Consider the following 9,275-nt stretch of genomic DNA (forward strand, 5'->3'; position numbering starts at 1 on the left):
ATTTTGAAACTACTAGTGTGAGTGAACCAACAGTTAAACCACATTGAATGCTAATGATGGATTTTGACCCTCATTCGAGGACGAATGATCCTAAGCGGGGGAGAATGTAACACCCTGAAAATTTGTAAAGTATTTAAGTGTAAAGCCTCGTAAATTTTGCAAGTGAATTCAAGGTTTTGTGGTGCCGTAGTAGGCTTACGTGTTTGAGGATGGTATAAAATCTTTGCGGCGAGCTTGCGAGCCGCAGTTCGAACTTTTTGGGTTGAACAATGCAGCGGAAAGTAAAAGAAACTTTTTGGCGGAAAAATGCATTTATGTAGTCCATTATGCGACCCGCAGAACCACTCTGCTTGCCGCATAATAGCCGTAGAAGTGATCAGGAGAAGGGCTAGTCTGGGGGCAATTATGCGGTTGACTATGCGACCACAAAAACTGTTATGCGGTGCATTATGCGATCGCATAACAGTTATGCGGACCACACAGTCACCGCATACACAGACAGATTTTTGATCATTTTGGTCTGTAATTATGCGAGCGATATGCTATCCGCGTATCCATTATGCGGTCGCATATGCGACCGCAAAACCTGTTCCGGAGCTCCATTTTTGGGTTCTTAAAACCCGACCCTACTTCGTTAAATAACGCAAAGGGTCATTTTTGAGCAAATATTATGATGTTTTAGAGAGAAGGGAGATTGTTTTAGAGAAAGAGGAAACCCTAGGCTAATTATTCATCAAGTCTTGATCAAATCTTGGAAGATAACAAGGAAAACCCACAAGTTCTTCATCTAAGAGTTAAGGTTCCATACCCTAGTTTTCAATTTCGAATTTGGGTAGAAGATGGTTGATTTGGAGTATGATTTATGGGTATGAGATTATTATTTATACATGCATGTACCAATAAGAATTGTGGAAAGATTGTTGAGCTGAAATAAGTAAGGATTGGGTTGTGGAGTGAAGGAAATCTTGTAGAAGAACCTTGTGATTAAATTTGCACACCAAGTGTCTGATAAAATGCTCAAATGAGATGAGACCATGAATATCTTCCTAATTATGGTTCAATTTTGTAATGTCTCAAAATAGATCGGGATTGCTAAGAATCCCAGATCATTCTAGAGTTAAGGACGCTCGATTGAGGTATGTTGGCTAAACTTTCTCTCTTGGAATTGAACTCCATAATGTTTCCCTGAGTTTCAAAGTATGGGTTGCGTATTAAAATGTGGTGGCTTGAATCGTATTTCAAATGAAAGCTAGTATGCCAAATTGCGTTAGAAAATCTCAATATTCTTAAGACTCTTAATTGCTCATATATATAGCTAAAGTCTTGATTGAGAATGTCTAATTGTTGATAACCTATAAAGATGGTTGGAAGTGAAATCAGTAAATTGGGAATATAAAGTGTGGCCAACGTGCCAATAGTGAAAGTTATACTTGTGACTAATGGTGCCAATGAAATGAAATCATGTGAGAAAGATTATGAAATGAGCTTTGACTCAACTATTCCAAAAATGACTTCAACAATATAATCGGCTAAAAGTTTATGAACTCAAGTGATGCCCATATGTGGCTGTTTTAGCTAATGCTATGCTTTGTAAGTAATTTTCAATGTGTTTTGCGTTCTTACATATTCGTGAGTGGAAATTGTGTATGATTTTAACTTGTACTTCGATTGCCAATCATTTTACTCCATTTATTAGAAAGAGATCGATTGTGTTTAAAAGCCTTCATTACTAATGAATTTAAAGTTGTGATTTCCAGAATATTCTACTTGTTGATAATTATGATGATGATCTATGAAAGGGAAGAAATAAAAGTATGGAATTTGAAATACGGCTATTGCGCCATGAATAAAGAAACATATGTATGGCCAAGAGAGCCAATGAAATAATAATGTTGTAAGTGGTTGAAAGTACGGATTAGGTGATATGTGGTGTGAAAGGTTATGAGATAGACGTATTTGTACTTTTGTGTCCAATGTGTTATGAAACCCTATGGATGGTCTATGAAACGCATAGGTATATTGTGTTATGAAACCCTATGGACGGTCTATGAAATGCATAGGTACATTGTGTTATGAAATCCTGTGGATGGTCTATGAACGCATAGGTACATTCTGATATGAATTCCTATGGACAGTCTATGAACGCATAGGATTGTGTTATGAAATCCTGTGGACGGTCTATGAACGCATAGGTACATTGTGATATGAAATCCTGTGGACGGTCTATGAACGCATAGGTACATTGTGTTATGAAATCTTGTGCACGGTCTATGAACGCATAGGTACATTGTGTTATAAAATCCTGTGGACGGTCTATGAACGCATAGGTACATTGTGTTATGAAATTCTGTGGACGGTCTATAAACGCAGAGGTACATTGTGATATGAAATCCTGTGGACGGTCTATGAACGCATAGGTACATTTTGTTATGAAATCCATTGTGATATGAAATCCTGTGGATGGTCTATGAAACGTATAAGTGTATAATATGATATGTGAATACTAAGGACGGTGTAATGAGACATATTATTAATGCAGACAATAGGTGTCCCTTTTGTTGTCCTAGTTCTTACAGGTTGTTTCAATTATATTATACTAGTCAACTTGTCCGCGCTTCGCGCGGTCATAAAATGAGATAGCAAATTTAAGATATGAAACTACAATAAATTTGATTGAGGTTTAAGAGACAAAAACTTTGTATATCGGTGTACAAATAGGTATATTTACTCCGATCAACTTCATAATTCTCTGTGTCATCAATTCCTGAACTTATTTTATTCAAATTGTAAAAGTAGGAAAATGATTATTGTTGGTTGCTGATCATCACTAATCCCTAAAACAGAACATATGTGGTATTTTGAACTCTTTCTATCCAGCATGATGTGAAGGCAAATACAAGTTTAGGGATCTAAATTATAAGGCTTGAACTGAAGTCAAAGTGAACTTCAGCGATTCTATTATGAATAGGAGAAGAATTCCTACCTAAACACCATAATCTTAATCAGCTAAAAATTGATCAAGAAATTGCTTTGCCATTGCTTCTATTCTCGCCCAAAGCGGACTAAAGCAGATCCTTTTGTTATTCTCATCCAAAGTAATGACTTGCTTAGTTGCTTCTTTCAACATTCGTATCTCAGAGAAGTTCATAATTGACATAGTAGCTTCTTACTTCATTCTTGTCATGAAAAACAAAAGACAAAATAGGAACCATTCGCATCTGTCTCGTGAACTAAAACTTTTGAATGTGACTGGTTGAAGTGGAAATTAATTTCTAGACTTGCAAAAACTCATCTACAAAAATGTGATTGGCTGAAGTGGAAAACATGCAACAACTATAAAATAAGAAAAGAGCATAAACCTCTGAAACATGGAGTAACTTATTTGTATTTTGTAAATTATTTTGCTATGCTCAATTTATCCAAATATAGTTTGTATTCCCATGCAAATTTAAGTAATTGACAAAAAAAGAAAAAAGAGCAATCTTAGTTTAAGAAAATATCTTCGAATTTAATCTAATATTTAATCTACCTATAAATAGAATTTATATATTTTGTCCGATTCAAATTTCACTTGTCCAATATTATGCCAATATTACGAAAAGAGAATGAGGACATAAAGGGCATACTATGTCAATTGGAACAAAGACATAATATGAACAAAGAGATACCAACATGCCAGCAACAGTATTAGCTATAGCTATTTGTATAAGTTTTGAAAGCTTGAAAGGTTCAATCTCCTTAGTGGTCTTCACACTTCAGTACTATGAGAAATATAAACTAATTATCGACTAAAGTTTGCACATCGAATAAGTAGAAGGGATAAAAGATTGATCATGTTATTCTACATCATGATGAGATTCAAAATTATAGGAAAATCCGATATATTAAATAAAAATATTAAAAGAGAGAAGGACAAAGGCTTTATTTTATCATAACAGAGAGAGGAACCGGTGCATATAACTGAAGCTTGAAAGAATATCTGTAATTAAACATATAACACATAAAAGAAAAACTGGATTCAACTATATAAACTTTCATACCAATGAAAAGCTAACGGATGAATGAGAATATAGAGACAATCTGCAAGAAATCTTCTTCAACTTCAAAACTCATGGTTCCACTCTTACCAAAATCATAAATCCTGAAAATCTATATAAAATGGAAAAAAGCAAAAGTATTAATCCTCCAGTACCACCAGCTTTCAAGGATTACGGAGAGACATTAAGTAACACTAATTTCAGCTTAAACTAAATGTAAAAAAAAAAAAAAAAAAAAAAAAGAAGATATGTTGCCTCCATAAAATAATGCAAAAGGAAGAAAAAAAAGTGGAAGAGAATTTTACCATATATACATTAGTGTTGTTCTTCTTCAGTATGTCCATATATAGCCCTTGAGGCCTTGATAAAGATGTAACCCAAACGATTGTAAGCAGAATAAAGCTATTGCAAGAGTAAGCCACTTCGGCTTGGTAAAGTTCCATTCCACTGCGCACCGGCCTCTCCTAATTGAACTTTGTCTACTGACATCACAAGTGTACTCCGAGTTCAAAGCCTACTTAGGAAAGTAAAAAGCACTCACTTTGTTTAGATAATTGATAGTGACTAATGGAGTATTCGTGCCATCCCACATGAGAAGCATCTGACTTATCTTTTTCAACTTCATATACATGAAGAATCTTGTATATGCAATTTTAATTTCCAATAGAAGCGTTAGTGAATTTGAATGTTGTGTCAATACCCAAGAACATGTGAACTTATTTTAAGAACACAAAATTACATTGCAGAAGCGTTTTCCTTTTCTGATCTTTCCTAAGGAAGGTAAATCAGTCAAATCTACGAAAAAATGAAGCATATCTTGAGTACGTACCAAGAAAATTGTGAGCATATTCTGAGGAAGACAATATTAAATTCAAACAAAAAGATTAAGAGAGAAAAAGAGAAACAACTACTATAATATAAATAACATCTGTTCTGTTTTGTTGGAGTACGGCGTTTCTGTGATTGGATCAATGCTTTAAAGTGAAGCTGATCTTTGTATGCATCGTTACAAAGATTATGCACCGTTACAAAACTGTTGTGGCTTTTGGTATTCCTAATTAATGGGAATCGTTTGTAAGTATGTGACTTTTAGTAACGGTTGTGACTTCTGATTTTTAAAACAGAAGTTGAATTGAGTTTTATATATTATATAAATAATAAGGAGAAAATTGCAAATAAATGAGAAAAAAGATAAATAGGTCTCTTGGAATTTGAGATATGCCACATCACTTTTGCTATTCCCTACTTTATATTTATATATAGATATATAGATTATGTGTTCCAAGTATAGATCATATGGGCATTCTATTTTGAAAGAGGATTTCTAGCTATTCATACTAGTGCTATTCGACAGTACTAACATCCCTTTTGCCAGGGGCGCTGCATCTTTAATGGATGCAGGTGGTTCTACAGCATGTGGCATTGATCCGTGGTAGCAATACACTCCTTTCAGCCGATTTGGTGAGCCCCACTTCATTTCGGGGTCATGTATCTTTTGTTTCTCATGTACTTGGTGGTTGAGGTATAGCGGGGGCCTTGTTGCTGGTATTTCCATATTACTCTTTAGTTGTACTTAGAGGCTCCGTAGACAGGTTATGGGTAGTATTTGATGTTGGGAATTGGATTAGAACTGTTGGTATTTGGCAACATATTTTTCATTAAATCTATAAACTCGTACTATTTTGGAAATATTGAATGATGATGCTAATGGGAATGAAATGGAAGCCATTAATTAAATCTCTTCAGTATTTGATTAACGGAGTACATCTCCTCTTAATTCACGAGTGAATTTGGGTAGAATGAAATCTAACAGGCTTGATCAGTCGGGTTCACTCGATTGAGCGTCAGTCGCGCTCCTCGATTTTGGGGCGTGACACTTCTCTTGGATTTGATGATGACGGCATCCACTTACACCTCTATCTCTTTGTGTATCATGTCATGGAAGATGGTTGTCATGACCCACATATCGGTGGCTCCAGCATTCTTTAGGCCAAACGGCATCATCTTTTAACAATATACTCCCCACGGTGTAATAAAGGCTATCGTTTTGGCATCATCTTCATCCATCCAGATCTGATGATATCCCGCGAAGCAATCCACGAAAGATTGGAGTTCATGCTTGGCACAGTTGTCGATCAGTATGTGTATATTAGGCAACGGGAAATCATCTTTGGGACTTGCTCTGTTTAAGTCCCAATAGTCGACACACACTCTGACTTTCCCATCTTTCTTTGTAATTGGCACAATGTTAGCCAACCAGGTCGGATATTCAACCACTCTAAGAACCTTGGCTTTGATCAGCTCGGGGACTTCCTCCTTTATTTTCAGACTCATATCCGGCTTAAACTTTCTGAGCTTCTGCTTTACAAGCGGACATATAGGGTCGGTAGGTAGTTTATGAGCCACTATGGACATGCTCAATCCGGTCATATCATCATAGGACCATGCAAACATATCCTCATACTCCTTCAAGAATCGGACGTACTCTTTCTTCTCTGACGGTGATAGGTAAATGCTTACACGCGTTTCCTTGACTGTTTCGGAGTCTCCCAAATTAATTGTTTGGGTCTCATCCAAATTGGACTTAGGCTTGTTTTCAAAGTTTTCCACTTCTCTGATAATTTTCTCGGGTATTATATCCTCTTCCAGATCCTCTGAATCATTATCCTGATGTTGCGTTATCTCATTACATGTCACAGTCGTAGGTTCATCGGGATAGGTAATAATAATGTTGTAGAGAAAAAATGTAAAGAATAATAATAAATACTAAAAATAACAATGCATTAGATAAATCTTGAAAACGTCAAACAAGTACGGCTCGATGACTCGAGCAAATATTTCAAAACAAAATACGTTAAGAACAAAATATTCAAAATGTCTTAAATGCTCATAAAATTGCTTTCAAAATAAATGATGCTAATTGCCAGGATACCCAGGAACTTGACGGGCCCTTGATGGAGAAGAAGTCCAATTCTTGAGAACAACTCCCTTCTCCACGGTCTAAATAATGAGGCATTCCTCCTCCTCCTCCTCAACTATCGCACCGCAATCCATGTCTTCATCATCCAGAACTAGATTCCATATGTCAGCTAGAACTTCTTCTTCTTCGGACTTCCACATCATGTCATCTTGATGAAATGACTGGCTCAAATGTGGTACTGGTTGCTCTAGATGGTAATAAGTACCACGCCATGGTGGCGACCAATTCTGATACGCGTGCCAGGTGTATTCATACCCAAGCCCAAAAGTTGTGCCATGATGCTTTAGCTGTATTGGTTTGGTGATCCCCTGGAGATTCTTACCGAGACCCTTGCCAGGCTCATACCCTATCCATGCCAATATGTCTTCTATCTTACTGCTCCACCATTTGTCCTTTTCAATTGCGTTAACGCGCTCGATGCGATGGTATGTTTCTCCACCCAACTTCCTTCTATTCTCGATGACCGGAACAGTTTGACTGGTGTAAATGGGAGTACTTCCATCCCCATGGATGATCACTTCCTGATGGTTCCTCTCAAACTTCATGACCTGATGTAGAGTAGAAGCTACGGCCCCAGCGACATGTATCCAAGGTCGTCCAACACATGAAACTCAACATCAAACTAGGTCGGGCCCATCTGTAGGCTGAGGTTGCTTTCCCCAATTGTGGCCCTTTGAGACCCGTCAAATTCTTTCGCATTCATACTTCATACTCGTATCTCGTACATGCCTTTACCCAATCTTTTCAGAGTAGTTAGTGGACATATGTTGAGACTCGAACCCCCATCTATCAGGACTCTGGCAATGAACTTATCCTCAAACTGCACAGTGATATGCAGTGCCCTGTTGTGACTTAGTCCTTCTAGTGGCAGCTCGTCTTCATGAAAAGTGATTTTGTGGCTTTCCAACACTTCCTCTACCATGTTGTCCATCTCTCCACTGGTGATGTTGTTGGGTACGTAGGCTTCATTCAACACCTTCATCAGGGCATTCCTATGTGCCTTAGAGTTTTGCAGCAGTGATAAAATAGATATTTGAGCAGAGATTTTGTTCAGATGATCAACCATAAAATACTCTCTTGCCTGCACCTTTCTCCAAAGATCATCTGGGCCAGTCTCAATGACAGGCGATTTAGGGGCAACTTCTTTGCTTGTTCCTCCCAAATACTCGAGTGTATAAATCCTACCAGTTCTGGTCATGCCTTGCGCTGCACCTATTTCTTCCATTTTTGCTTTTCCTTTTCTTCTTGCTTCTGCAACATAATCCCATGGTATAGCATTGGACTTATAAGACATCGTAGGTGCTACCATCACGGTGAAGGGCGTTGTTACTTCAACCTCAAACGGAGTTGGTGCAGCTACCTCAACTTCAATTGGTGCCTGAGTCTGTACCATGATAGGTGTAAGAGTAACTGGAGATGTATCAGAATTATCCCCTTCTCGAATGAGTCCAATTGACCCCTCTAAGTCCCATTCTTCATCGGTCTCTATCACGTTTACCCCTCCACCCAATGATCTGGGAGAGGATTGTTACGGACATTAGGTGTAGCCTTCTTTGCCTATATGACTTTGGTGTCAATTAATGTCTGAATCTTATCCTTCAAAGTACGACACACATCAATAATATGACATTTCATGCCTGAGTGATAGGCACATGTCTTATTTGGATTAATCCACTGGGAAGAGTTTTCCATGGCAACAACGAGAATGAGAGTGATATAACCGGCAACCTTTAGTCTCTCGTACAACTGGTCTATAGGTTCAGCAATTGGGCTGTATTTTCTGGGTGGTCTGCGGTCAAATTTTGCTCTAGGTTTTTGGTAGTTTTGGTGGGCTGGTGGTGAGTGGTAGTATACTGGTTGGGTGTTATAAGTATGGTAAGTGGCGGTAGGTTGTTGGTATCTGGGAGGTGAAGGCTGATATGTGGGTGGAGGTGTTTGGTATGTAAGAGGAGAATTTGGACCTTGGGCTACCATCACCGCACCTACTTCTTTCTTCTTGGAGATACCTCCTGACTGTAAGGCTTTATTTGTGGCTTAGAGTGCTTCAAAATTTGTAAGCATTCCGCTTTTGATCCCTTCTTCTATTCTCTCTCCCAATTTGATGATGTTAGAAAATTTATGGTTTTCAATAACCATCAGTCTTTCGTAGTATTGTGGATCCTGAACTTTGACGAAGAACTTATTCATCTGTTCTTCTTCCAGTGACGGCCTTACTTTTGCGGCTTCAAACCTCCACCGAGTAGCATACTTGCGGAAAG

General features: G+C 37.8%; 1 long non-coding RNA gene across 1 annotated transcript; it reads right to left on the reverse strand.

Moving 5' to 3' along the window:
• Positions 1-3,937: 3,937 nt before the first annotated feature.
• Positions 3,938-5,299, reverse strand: LOC107824145 (uncharacterized). Its single transcript, XR_001656792.2, has 2 exons — positions 4,343-5,299; positions 3,938-4,149 (listed from the first exon to the last, which is right to left on the reverse strand). It is a non-coding gene; the product is annotated as an uncharacterized LOC107824145 (long non-coding RNA).
• Positions 5,300-9,275: the final 3,976 nt, after the last annotated feature.

Source organism: Nicotiana tabacum, chromosome 17, assembly GCF_000715075.1.
Source record: "Nicotiana tabacum cultivar K326 chromosome 17, ASM71507v2, whole genome shotgun sequence".
Classification (NCBI taxonomy): domain Eukaryota; kingdom Viridiplantae; phylum Streptophyta; class Magnoliopsida; order Solanales; family Solanaceae; genus Nicotiana; species Nicotiana tabacum.